The sequence below is a fragment of the Giraffa tippelskirchi genome, chromosome 8 (genome assembly GCF_054371585.1).
Source record: "Giraffa tippelskirchi isolate mGirTip1 chromosome 8, T2T-mGirTip1v1.2.pri, whole genome shotgun sequence".
Classification (NCBI taxonomy): domain Eukaryota; kingdom Metazoa; phylum Chordata; class Mammalia; order Artiodactyla; family Giraffidae; genus Giraffa; species Giraffa tippelskirchi.
In genome coordinates, this window is record NC_137282.1 from 33,349,622 (window position 1) to 33,364,227 (window position 14,606).

The following is a 14,606-nucleotide window of genomic DNA, read 5'->3' on the forward strand; positions in this document are numbered from 1 at the left end:
TTCACTTTTCCATAATTTGTTTCTTTTTCCATGATGCTAGATTTTAGTAATTTTATATAGCATATTTTTTACTACAAAGACTGTATCACTGAAAGATTGGAAATACGGTCACAGTCAGTCCTAATAAAAAGCTGAGTTATTATTTTGAAATCCATTTGCAGAATTCAGAACAATTTAGACTTCATTCATTTAGTCTTCTCATGCAGGGCTGACACCATGTTATTATGCAACATAGAGATCTTTTGCAAATCCAAAACTAAGTCTGACTTGCTGTGTAACTGACTCCCACCACATATTTTCAAAAACTGTACAGTAATTACTCTCACATGGTTGACACATACTGTATAGTAGCTCTCTGAAAATGAACACCAGTTTAATGGACATTTTATTTCTGTGTTTTCTATTTTGTTCTACTTCTTGTTATTAGTTCAGCATAGTCTGTAGTACTAGAAAGAAAACCTCTTTATCTTTAAATTTGGAAGGAAAATTAACCTTTCCAGTAGTGCATTTTCTTTCTATAACTTACCAACTTTAACAACACTTAAATAAAAACATGTCTAACTAAATAATTATATTAAATGGTAACATTTTTATTTTGTTGTAGTTTACCTTTAGATAAAATGCAAAGAAAATCAGATGCCGCAAAATACTTTTAAGATAATAAATACACAAGCTGCCCACCAATGCACATACCATTCGGTGGAGTAATAATGTTACATACCATTGAGTAAAAAAAATAGTATCTGAAAATGTTAAATATAGGGATTAATTTTATTGTACAGGTAGCATTCCTGATTTTCTAAGACATTTAAAAACCATTCTTTAGAGTAAATGTATCTTAATTATAAATTTAATATGCTTATTATAACCATGTGAAAGACATTATATGTATTTAAGAATTTTTATTTTTATAACATCCATGTATCATTTAAGAATCAACTGGTTTAAAAATAAGCATATATTACTTTTAAAATGGGAGAAAGTAACAGACTAATATTTAAACAAGCTGAGAAATGCATGGACTCATTCTTCACAGGTTGTGTATGTTAACTGAAAAAATTCCTAGAACCATTATTCTTGATATGTGATTTGGGGGCACGATAAAGTACCACTCCTTCATCCTCTCTATTCAGTGCTTTTCTCCTTATGACGCGGGGAGAAGAAAGGGCTTCTTCTAGTTTGTCATTTTTCACGTTTCAGTCTCACTTGAGGGGGTGATATTTGTGTATCTCTAATTTGCCTGCAGAAGACCCTCTTACAGTAGTACATTAAATGTACTATTACATTAAATGCCTGAATCTCTGTGTTCCCACAGGCTCAGGTGTGCACTTGTTTGTTTCAGTTGTGTGATGCTCATGTTAATATTGCTTACAGGATTTTCACATGGTAAGATGACAAATGGTTCTGTTAAGGTCCTATTCCGGAATATAAATTTTCTTCTTTTTAGTCTATACTGCCTGAGCATCATTTATCACTCATTCATTCATACAACAAACATTCTTGAGCACAGTATGTGGCAGAAACTGAGAATACAAAGTCAAATAGAACATCAGACCTGGGAACTCACAGACTAATGTGAAATAAATATGTCAGTGGTTGCATTTCACTGTCATAGGAGTTAGGTCATTATACTTGTGATCACGGAGAAAAGGGCTATCTGGCTTCGTTTCCCTTTTGGCATCGTTATTAAAGCTCCTCTGCAAAAATATCAAAGAGCCCCTAATACAGGTAACATGTTAAACTCTTGTCAACTCATAACAATTATTCTCAAATTTGTTTAACAGGTCATCTGGGATCACCATACAGAGGAGTGTTGACAGGGAAGAAGAATGTGAAACTGTCATGGGCCCAGGGTAAGGGAGTTGGGAAAGAATTGTCCAGGTAAAGGGCATATCTATCCTGAGCACAGGAAGACTCCAAAGGCGTATTGGAAATACCTGGAAATCCACTGAGTAACTTGGGTGCTTGCTCTCTTGTAACGCTTGCACGGGAGCATTTACTGTTGAAAGAGCAAGAAATACAGACCTTGCCTGTGCCCACAGCATAACTGTTTACACAGGGCAGTATGATTTCTTGCCTGTGACCTTTCCTAGCAGTGACATTAGGGACTTTGTTAAGTTAGTGTGCAGTTAGTGGCTCGTCAGTCTGTGGGGGGTGCTAAGGTGATATTACAGCAGGTAGGTTTCCTGCCATGTCCCATCAGAAGAAAGGAGTCCATTGCATCATCAAAATATTTCTCATGCAGTAAAGCAATTGTTGCAGCTGATACCAGTAGAGAGTCCAAGGCAGCTAAGGTATCTGGATGCAGAAGCTGGAAGAGGCTGTAACTATTAATATCTAGGCCCAGTGATATTAACAAAGAAAAGCAATGATGCAGACACTGAACTGAGAACTGTCTTCAGGTAATAGTTGGTAGCATACAAATTACATGGCCTTCTGTGTGAATGGTAAATTCAGAGTGGACACATTTCCTGATGTGCAGCAACTATAACTTTCAAGGCCATAAATGAACCCCTGCGAACAGTCTTGACAGTTTTCTTGCACAGAGAAAGGATGCAAGTAAATAGCCACCAATAAAAGAAAGCTCTAATTCTTTATTTAATAAGTAAATATACAATAGCCCTTCTAGTTATCACCTTTAAAAAGTAGACTTGGTTAATCAGACCAAATATATTTTCTGAATGTGGCAAAAATGAGCTTTGGCAAAACTCCAAAGAGACCTTATTTTCTATGAAAGTGGTGCCCTCTCAAAAGTTTTAGAAGCTAGTTAAAGAGCCAAAAGGAGGGCCCTTCATATCTTCCACTGTGCAGATTCTCAGAAGATCTAATCCTTTAAGCAGTCCCATCTCAGACTATGAACAGCTTTAAACACCAGAACAAAAAATGGACACAGAAGCAGAATGGACTAGAAGTGTGTTCCAAGCAGGAATTAGTGATCTGTGCTTTTGGCGAAGAACTTCATCTACAAGCATGGCATCCTTTCCTTGAGACTTAAGTTTTTTCAAGAGTTTTTAAATCTAAATTTAAATGACTCAGAAAACAGGCATGTAAAAGAAATGCACTGAAACTAACTGTAGTTTCTAAAACTAAATCTATTTCCAGCATTTCGTTTGTTTGGTTGGTTTTTTTAACATTGATCTGATATATTTGATATTTGATTTTGCTTAAAAATTCATTTGCATGTGAATTTTCAATGGCAGCCATAATGATCATCAAGTCCACTCTTTATTGCTTTCCAACTATGCACACAATACTGTACAAAACATGTGATTACATTTCTTATTTGCAACAATTCTACAATGTGTTATTATCCATATTTAGCACTAGAGAAAACTGAGGTTATATGAAGTATTAAAGCATACTGCAGTTAAGCTGCTGGCAAGGACAGAATCACAAACAAGTCTGTCAAATTCTGAAATCATGTTAACTTGTGCCATCCTCTCTCATTTTGTGGAGACAGTGTGCACATTTTTATGCATGCAGTTGCCTTAAGTACTTGATAAACTGCTCAGTTTGGAGAATAGACGCTGAAATGGAAGTATTTTTGAGCTCCAAGTCCTAGATCTGAGTCTTGTCTGATTACAATCTCAACCCCCTGGTCTGCCATTTTGGTGTAACAGACCCAAACAGAAGTAGTTGGAAGAGTGACAATTGGAATTTTCATAGACAAAATAGATTTCATTTATTTTCAGAAGAATAGGCCTGAAACCCAATCTGGACCTGGCGCTTTGAGGAAACTTTTAGCCAGGTAGCGAGTTGTTTAATTTTATAAAAAGGCTGCAGTTATTAGCTGCCTGAAGACATTGTTTTGAGAATGTCTGGTGACATCCAAGTCTGACCCAACTCAGAAAGCTCAAGTTCTTAGCAGTACAAGGACTAGTCTGAAATTGTACCCACAGTGTCACCTGGTTATCTCCTTGGATGCATGAACCATAGCTATTCAATCTTTTTTTTTTTTACTTTTAATTGTAATATTCTCCTTAAGAGCCAAAGCAGATGTCACCATTAGCAATGTTAGTATTTCTCTAGGTATGAAAAGATGCAAGATTTGGGACTCATAAAATCTTCTGAAAATATCTAACTATCTGATGCCTGTTCTGCCAGTTTTTCCCAGAGTGCAGAGAGCCTCACTCCTGATTCTTCCCTGAACTCCTTTCGGTGGTGTCGAAGGTCAACAGCTGCAGTGGCCATGGTTTAATCTTTGCAAAGGTAGATGGTAAGTGCCACTTTCTAGTTGGCAGAGCCCCTTCATGGTCATAAGCTTGACTGTGATTTGGAGGGGGGCATTTCATGACCATTTCCTCCCATGGTGCTGAGAATTCTCATTCTCAAGTCTGGCAAAGATTTGCTGATGGACCACTCAATGTGCTGTTACTGTACTAGGCCATAAAACAGTACCACAATTCTCTGGACCACCTGTCTTACTAGGCTCTTGGTCCACATTCCCACCTTGTCGCTTCTTCCCATATCTAGAGTTACACTGATATCATCATTGGTCTCATATGGAACTACATATTGTTTTATCAGAGACTTGGCCACACATTTGGTAACGTAAGAAACAGCAATTTTTTAAAACAGGTAAAATACATATAACATAGCTAGCAGTATTAGTAAAGTCATAAGAGTTAAGAGCTTCCATATATGTATATCTATGTAGATATATATACATATATATATACATATGTATTATATACACATATATACATGCAATATGGCATCTATAATATAATAATAATATAATAAGTATAAAACACATGATCTTACAATATAAAGATTATATATAACATCTATATATAATATACATATATGACATTTTCTTCATCCATTTATCCATGGACAAATGTAAGTTCTTTTTCCATATTTTAGCTATTGTGAATAATGCTACAACAAACAATAAACATGGGGATAGAGATATCTCTTTGAAACCGTGATATTAATTCTTTTGCATATATACCCAGAAGTAGGGATTATATACACATGTATATACATATTTATATGTATACCTATATATATAATGCATCATCATATATCTACAGCTATCTAGATGCCATTCATACCTCAGTAAAGGGGTTTAAAATCAAACAAACAAAAATAGCCATGTGTTGCAGAGGCGAGAGTGGGTAAGTTAATGAGCTGTATGGACCATAGTAAACAAAAGGAAATTGGGACATAGAAAACAGCAGTGCTTTGGTTTAATAGTTTAGAAAGGAAAGTGTTTCTTTTATTCAGTGTGTCATTTTTTTCTATTAAGTTGCTCAAGTTATTATATGTGAAAATATTAAGAATTAGATGTTCAAAGATATGTTTAGTTGTTTTTAGAATCATGTTACCACTTCAGAAAATATTTATATGTATACATATATCTTTGAAAACTTTTAAACTTGCTTATGGTTTTTCACAATATCTTACATTTAGTATATTTATAACCTAGCTATTTTCTTAAAGATGATTTTTATTTTTCATGTAAGTGTAAACTTTGGTTTGTTTGTTTCTATTCACACTTTGATATGTCATCTGAGTCTATGTGCTCTAAGACAGCATTTATATATATATATATATATTGGATTGCACCCTTGGCTTTACTTTTGACTTATAAATTATTCACCAATATTTCTTTTCTAGGTTGGTCTTTGAAGGTGCTTTCCTGTGAATAAGTAAGTTGAAATTTTTTGGTAGAAGGAATGATTTTCTTTCTTATCCATTTGATAGAGAAAACTTTAAAGGTACAGTTTTATCCTTCACAGTGTGCTCTGACCCCATGATATATAGCATAGAATTATGAAGACACAAATGTTATGCTGACATCTCTCCTTATAAGTTGCTAGATTTGTTTTACTTTTTTACATTACATAGAATAAAATGTCAGGGTTTTTTTCAGATAGTTATCAGTGTTCAAATATGCTGTATACATATTTTAGTCAATTTTCTGAGTATGATGATAGAAAATCTATCAATGCATATGTATGTGTGTGTGCACATGTGCAGAAAGAACCACTATAAAGTTTAAGAATTAGAAGTATCACTAGCAAGCGAGATTTTCAAATTGAATCTTTCTATTTCATTAATATCATCTTATGATTATCTCTGGCCTACTTGTTACAGCTTCTGTGACCCTAGGTTTCATTTTAAAACTTGAGATACGTTCATATTGCCTGAGTACCTCTAAAAAGTGCTTTGGGCTGTATTTATTGAATATGTAGCATCTTATCCGAATATCTGTATGTCAACTACGTGTGTTTGTGTGCTCACTCACTCAGTCGTGTCTGACTCTTTGCAACCTCATGAACTGTAGCCCACCAGGCTCCTCTGTCCATGGGATTCCCCAGCAAGAACACCTGAGCAGGTTGCCATTTCCTCCTCTAGGGGATCTTCTCAACCCAGGGATTGAATCCAGGCCTCTTGCGCCTCCTGAATTGGCAGGCGGATTCTATCTCACTGCACCACCTGGGAAACACCACAAGTTAAATATTTGTTGCCATTGCTCAGTTGCTAAGTCAGGTATGACTCTTTGCAACTCCATGGAATGCAGCCCACCTGGCTTCCTTGTCCCTCACTATCTCTTGGAGTTTGCACAAATTCGTGTGCATTGAGTCAGTGATGCCATCTAACCTTCTCATCCTCGCCACCCTCTTCTCCTTTTGCTTTCAGCCTTTTCCAGCATCAAGGTCTTTTCCAATGAGTTGGCTCTTCACATCAGATAGGCAAAGTATTGGAGCTTCAGCTTCAGCATCAGTCCTTCCAATGAATATTCAGGGTTGGTTTCCTTTAGGATTGCCTGGTTTGATCTCCTTACAGTCCAAAGGACTCTCAAAAGTCTGCTCCAGAACCACAATTCAAAAGCATCAGTTCTTTATGTCTCAGCCTTCTTTATGGCCCAACTCTCACATCCATACATGACTACTGGAAAAACAATAGCTTTGACTATAAGGACTTTGTTGGCAAAGTAATGTCTCTGCTTTTTAATATGCTATCTAGGTTTGTCATAGCTTTTCTTCCAAGGAGCAAGCATCTTTTAATTTCATGGCTGCAGTCACCATCTGTAGTGATGTTGGAGCCCAAGAAAATCAAGTCTGTCACTGTTTCCATTTTTCCCTCTCTATTTGCTGTGAAATGATGGGGCCAGATGCCATAGTCTTAGTTTCTGTTTGTTGAGTTTTAAACCAGCGTTTTCACTCTCCTCTTTGACCCTTATCAAGAGGATCTTTAATTCCTCTTCACTTTCTGCATTAGAGTGGTATCATTCAAATTACTGTTCTTCAAATAAATAGCAAGTTTAAATTTCTGGTTTTTACCAGTTTATGTGTTTCAGAATACTTAATTGTCTGGCAACAAATCATAATCATAATGAAAATCACCTCTAAGCTTGTGATTATATACCTTGCAATATAGATGAGAGCTGATTAATGGACTCTTTACAACAATGCTTTTAAGAATATGAATGAAATAAAGTAGCTTTTGTTAAAGTGGTCAAAACTTGATATCTATTAGGAACAAAATATTGGTAACTAGCAGGAGTGAATGAATTATCATAGATGTACATCAGGAGATTATAGTGGCCAGCCAATCTTAAAATCAGTGGCACCCTTGAGATCATGAGTCCCCCACACACAGGCATAACTATCTATCAGTGTGACATGGCAGAACACAAATATTCCAGAAAGAGTCACAAAGGACTTCAGTTTAACTTGAAGAAGTATGGAGACCAAGGGATCTATTTCAGGAGCCTGCAGGGTGATAGCTAAGTTTGTCTTTTGCCTCAGGTAGTCACCAATTATGTATGCAATAAATGCAAGCTAGTTCTCTAGTAGGAGATGGGGTTAAAGGGTTCCAGAAACATCTCTCTATGCACTGAGGTTTTAAAAAGGCTAAAAGGCAAACTGATATCAAGAAAGACTAAAAAATGATACAAGAGTAAAACCAGAAAGAAAAAAACCCCAAGAAAGAGACAGTACTAATAAAAAATAGTATGTGACTGGATGAAAAATTCATGAAAGAAAATAGAAAAGTATTCTTCTGTATTTACAAGCCATAAATAGTGAAGTGTGACTATTATTATTATTATCAGAATTCCATGCTCCATATGCTAATAAGGATACTGATAAAGACAAACAAATGCATACGGTCATTTTGCTAACTAATAGATTCACCCATGTATTCATTCAAAAACTTACTGTATTAATTCAATTATCACTAAGTTTTATTGGTACCTCCTTGCTGAGGAACATAGGGCTTGATTTGAAAATACGACAAGATAAATGGTATGTATTTTTATTGTAGGGAATACATGAAAGATGAGACAGTCAAGTCTCATTGAACTGAAGACTTTTAACACTTTCTCTTGATCTGAAGCATTTCTTAGTGATTTTTATGACCCATAACAGAATGCTGGAAATCAGATGCTTTACATGATTTACTCTCTTATTTACAGTCTAAGTAGCAATTTTAGAAGAGAAAATAGGCTAGAGGAATTAATATTTTGGGGGATAAAAATGTTTGTACAATTAATTTTAATAATAAAGAGATTTATTTTTGATAATTAAAAAAGAGAGAGAATGAGATGGGCAGAAGAATCAAATGATAAGCCATCATTTTTATAAAAATTGGAAAGGATGAAGAAATACAGGAAAATATATTTATAAAAATTAATTGTTATAGATGAAATCAGTTATACTAAATGGAATACAAGTGACTCTGGTTACACAATAATTTTTAGAAAAGTGAAATAGAAATAATGCTAATAATAGTACTTCCACATGAATAATTTGTATATATACACATGTACATGTTAACTTAAATAGGAAAATTAATACATTCTAATATAATGAAGTAAAAATAATTTTATAGATCTAGATCTGAAGATTGGTATAGAGCAAAAAGGGAAAACAACTCATTTAAAAGAATCTAATGGGGAAAAAATTCAACAAAATATAGCATTTTACATATAGGGGTTATTGAACGAGGTATTAGAATCAAGTAGCTGTTAGTTGCTTTAGTTAAACAAGTAATTTTGTTATGGAAGCAAAGTCTTAGAGACCATTCAATTAAAAAAAATAGTTTTCTAACTTTGATTTTAAAATGTAAGCATGCTACAGTTGAAACACTTATCTCTGGACACCTACAAAATGTCTCATCCTGATGAATGATAGCATACAATAAATAATATAATTATATTCCTATGTGTATTCATGAAGCAATTCATATAATTTAATTTGAATCACAGGTAAAGTTGATGACCTGGACATAATGATTATCTTAAATTTCTGAGAGATCTCAGTACTGGTGCCCTTTTTTCAAATATTGAATATTCTACGTAGTAGTTGTTACATATATGTTGGTAGTTGGTACATATATGTTCCATAGTAGTTGGTACATATATGTTCCAAAAAGTATAATATTTGTTGGGATATGATGGCTGAAAATATATGAATAGTCCCTGGCATCACAGAGGTACAAACCAAGAAATTGTTATGATAGTCTCTATGATGTGAAAAGAGTGAATTGTTACCTGAGCACAGAACAAATACAACTACCTAGGCAAATGGGAGTAACATAAGGCGTAGAAGTCTGTAGGTTATGGTCCAGCCAAGGGATGGAAGTGGGGCTGGAGCCTAGAAGATGCTCTCTGATCAACCCACACAACTTAGAAGGGACAGTATCAACTCAGAAGAAGGAGTGTATGTGTGTGTGTGTGTGTGTGTGTGTGTGTGTGCGCGCGTGCACGCGCATGCATGTGTGTGCATGCACCCAGTTGTGTTCAACTCTTTGCAACCCCATGGTCTGTAGTCTGCCAGCCTCCTCTGTCCACAGAATTTTCCAGGCAAAGCTACTGGAATGGGCTGCCATTTCCTACCCCAGATGATCTTCCCAACTCAGGGATTGAACCTGCATCTCTTGCATCTCCTGTATTGGCAGAAGGATTCTTTACCAGAAGTTCTTGTCATCTCCTGTCCAGAGGATGTGTGGTTTTCTGTTTTAAGTCACATAGAAGAACTATAAATGCTAGATTTGACCCCTAAACTGTATATCTAAAATTTTTAATTTACATTTATTGGATCATAGAAAAAGCAAGGGAACTCCAGAAGAACATCTACTTCTGTTTCATTGACTATGCTAAAGCCCTTGACTGTGTGGATTACAACAAACTGTGGAAAATTCTTAAAGAGATGGGAATAGCAGGGCATCTTACCTGCCTCCTGAGAAACCTGTCAAGAAACAACAGTTAGAACTGGATGTGGAACAACGGACTGGTTTAAAATTGGGAAAGGAAAAAAAAAAAGAAAAAAAGAAAAGAAAATTGGGAAAGGAGTACATCAAGGATGTATATTGTCACCCTTCTTACTTAACTTTTATGCAGAGTACACCAGGCAAAATGCTGGATTGCATGAAGCTCAAGCTGGAATCAAGGTTGCTGGCAAAAATATCAATAACCTCAGATATGCAGATGACACCACCATAAGAAATCAAAGAGGAACTATAGAGACTCTTGATGAAGGTGAAAGAAGAGAGTGAAAAAACTAGTTTAAAGCTCAGCATTCAAAAAACTAAGAACATGGCATCTGATCCCATCACTTCATGGCAAGTAGATGGAGAAAAAATGGAAACAGTGACAAGTTTATTTTGGGGGCTCCAACAGCACTGCAGATGGTGACAGCAGCCATGAAATCAAAAGATGCTTGCTCTTTGGAAGAAAAGCTATGACAAATCTAGACAGTGTATTAAAAAGCAGACATCACTTTGGCAAAAAAGATCCATATAGCAATGGTTTTTCTAGTAGTCATGTACGGATGTGAAATATGGACCATAAAGAGAGCTGAGTGCCAAGGAATTGATGCTTTTGAACTGTGGTGTTGGAGAAGACTCTTGAGAGTCCCTTGGACTGCAAGGAGATCAAACTAGTCAATCCTAAAGGAAATCAACCCTGAATATTCATTGGAAGGACTGATGCTGAAGTTGAAGTTCCAATACTTTAAGACCCTGATGCTGAGAAAGATTGAAGTCAGGAGGAGAAGAGGGCAAAACAGGATGAAATGGTTGAATGGCTTCATAGGTTCAGTGGACATGAGTTTGAGCAAACTCCAGGAGATGGTGAAAGTCAGGGAAACCTAATGTCTGTAGTCCATGGAGTAGCAAAGAGTTGGACATGACTGAGCAACTGAACAACAACAACATCCATAAATCCCCAGTTTATAAAAGCTTAAAAATATGGAATTTCTTAAAGAAATTGTTAAAAGTTTCATGAAAATATAAAATTGTATAAAAAAGCAAAATCCCAAATGTGCTACACCTATTGAAAACCATTAAGGGCAAAAAAGTGCATTCTTAAATATGTAATAGTAAACAAAAAAGGGGAACAAATAATATTTCCTGGTGTGTGTATTATATTTTTTGCTAACAGTTGATGGAGGAAAAGTAGAAATTCTCAACATCTCAATTTCTCCTTTTTAATAGTAGTAGACTTTGGAAAGTACAGACTAACTAATTTAATGTTGATTCCAAGGAAAATCAGAGAAATACATGTAGCATTTGGCTAAAGAGTGGGACTCTATTAGTTAGACACATGTGGATTTGATCTCTGGCTTCATAATTTAATAGTCATTGGTCTTTGTGAAAATTATCTAAGCTTGCTAACCTTTGTTTATTTCATATGCAAAATGATTATAATAATAGTTTCTACCTAATGAGGTCATTCAGAAGGCAAAAAGAACTAATATTAGGATATTGTTTAATAATTAGCACTTGATGTGACTTTGTTAGTAATAATATCAATACATAAAATGTTTATGAAAGTTTAGGGGAAAAAGGAAATAAGAACTTTCTAACAGTTGATATCAGTTCAGTTCAGTTCAGTCGCCCAGTTGTGTCTGACTCTTTGTGACCCCATGAACCACAGCACGCCAGGCCTCCCTGTCCATCACCAACTCCCGGAGTCCACAGAAACCCATGTCCATCGAGTTGGTGATGCCATCCAGCCATCTCATCCTCTGTCATTCCCTTCTCCTCCTGCCTTTAATCTTTCCCAGCATCAGGGGCTTTTCCAATGAGTCAGCTCTTCGCATCAGGTGGCCAATGTATTGGAGTTGTATAAGGTCACTAAAAATATGGCTTCCCAGGTGCTGCTAGTGGTAAAGAAACATTGCTAGTGGCAATGCTGGAGGCTTAAGAGACACAGGTCCGATTCCTGGGTCAGGAGGATGCCCTGGAGGGAGATGTGGCAACCCACTCCAGTATTCTTGCTTGCAAAATCTCATGGGCAGGGGAGCCTGTTGGCTACAGTCCTCAGGATCACAAAGGGTAGGGCATTACTGAAGCAACTTAGCATGCACACATTAAAAACAAGTCATTCTAAATTGAATTTATCTTCTGTTTTTTATAGAGGTTCTAAATTGATAGATTATGATGAGGCCACACACCTAAAACATATTGATTTCACAAAGACATTTGACAGGGCCTTTTATATTACAGAAATTTGGGGAAAATAAAATTGTGCGATTTATACAGAAACTAAGAGTGTAGATGACAAAACAAATTACACTAAAGTTACTTTGATAACCAGAGTTAGCACAGAATGATTTTTGTTTTTCAGTAATATGTTGAAAAGTGCTTTCATCATGCTCTAGGTAGTATTTTAATCACAAACTTGAACTTAGGAAGAAATGCCATGCTAATCAAAACATAAAATTAGTAAAGGTCAGAGACTATGGCTAATGCTATAGGAAAGAAATGAGATTTTAATTTAACTCAGAAATGAAAATAGAGCAAAACAAAATATAAATTGTTGTAGTTGTGAAAATGAATTGTGTTTAGATGAAAAAATAGAACCAGTTATACAATAAAAATACAAAGTTCTTTAAGAATGGCAATTTATGTGGACAAAAATTAGCCTGGAAATTTTAGTTAACTTCTCTGCTGGAGAAGAGATAGGCTACCCACTTCAGTATTCTCCGTATTCTCAGTATTCAGTATTGTAGCTCAGTTGGTAAAGAATCTGCCTACAATGCAGGAGACCTGGGTTTGATCCTTGGGTCAGGAGGATGCCCTGGAGAAGGAAATGGCAATCCACTCCAGTATTCTTGCCTGGAGAATCCCATGGATAGAGGCGCCTGGCAGGCTACAGTCCATGGGGTCTCAAGAGTCGGACATGACTTAGCAACGAAACTACTACTACTTTGGTTACCTACAAATTCGGTATAATTTAGTAGTATGATGTGATTCTAAAATAACTTGTATAATCAAAAATAACATGAATGACATCACAGAATTTTACAATATTTTATTGCATAAGACTATCCCAATGACCCCATTTGATAAAGTGAGTGGAACGCTTAGCACAGTGTCTGACACAGAGAAGGCATTTGATGAACATCGATTCCCTTCAATTTAGCAGTGGAGTGTTCAAAGGTTAAATGTGTATGGGTTTAGAGGAGTAACTCTTAACCAGTGAGGTATCATAATATTGAGAGGAAGAAGTGTAGTTTGACAATGGAAGGTGATCTCTAATTGTGATTTTTAAGGGGAGATTATTTGGTATTTCCTAGGGCATTTCAGCATTTTTTGGGGGGCAAGGGAATCGGAAAGGAGATTAGATCCACCAGGTTTGTGTAATTATCAGGAGAATATATGGATTAAAAATGTAAATAACTGTGTTTAAGGGGCTATACAGGGATACTTTCGCTAGGATTTGGAGAGTAACACATTTTAATAATACACATGTATTTTTAATATGTCCCACTGTTAATATATAATCAGTGATCAGTGTGTGATCAGTCATGTCCGACTGCAACTCCATGAACTATAGCCCGCCAAGCTCTTCTGTCCTTGGGATTTTCATGGAAAGAATATTGCAGTGAGTTGCCATTTCCTTGTCCAGGGAATCATCCCAACCCAGGGATCAAACCTGGCTCTCTTCTATCTCTTGCATTGGCAGGCAGTTTCTTTACCACTGCACCGCTCGGGAAGCCCTAATGTATAATATAGTGCCATAAAAGTAGGGAGTATCATGTACCTGAGCATGTCCAATTTCAAGGCTGGCTAACTGGTTGTTGTAGGTCTCATGATAGGAATGATATAGTTAGTGGGTATGAGATGGTCAAATTGTCATAAATGATCTCTAATGTCTTTCCCATTTCAAACATACTGGGGGGAAAAACTGCTAAAATAAATAGGTATTTGGAAGTCCTTTGTGCGTGATTTGTGAGTACAATAATAATTTTACCTCACCCCATACTCTATGAAAAATAATAGGACTAGTAGATGAGGATTATTGTACTCACTCTATATTTAAATAGGGAATCTAAAGTGACATGAGAATGAACCATGTTATAGTTAATATACCCAGACATGAAGTATATTAACTGATACAGTAGATCACTATGACTCAAGGCTGCTAAGATTTCCATAGATGAGACAAATTTTCCCACCAGTGTATTTATCATTTTTGTTAGTAGAACATAAGCTGTTTATTAAGGTATGGTGCTTATTACTGATGCACCGCCACTCATGGACATCATTAAAAGCAATTAGTTTATTTCTCTTAGCAGTAAATGTAGAGCCCCAAAGGATGCTAGACAGTTCCCTTCATCCTTGCCTATCCCTTAGGGACCTTCAGG

General features: G+C 36.0%; 1 protein-coding gene across 6 annotated transcripts in view; it reads left to right on the forward strand.

Moving 5' to 3' along the window:
• The window catches only part of LOC145518172 (uncharacterized), a 1,384,210-nt gene that overhangs the window by 273,167 nt on the left and 1,096,437 nt on the right, over positions 1–14,606 (forward strand). For all 6 annotated transcript variants that reach the window (XR_014062690.1, XR_014062689.1, XR_014062678.1 and 3 more), the window contains 3 exons: positions 1,785–1,853; positions 4,105–4,216; positions 5,623–7,984. The gene's annotated coding sequence lies outside the window, so the exon portion shown is untranslated. Of the gene's footprint in view, positions 1–1,784; positions 1,854–4,104; positions 4,217–5,622 lie in introns of those variants that run through there.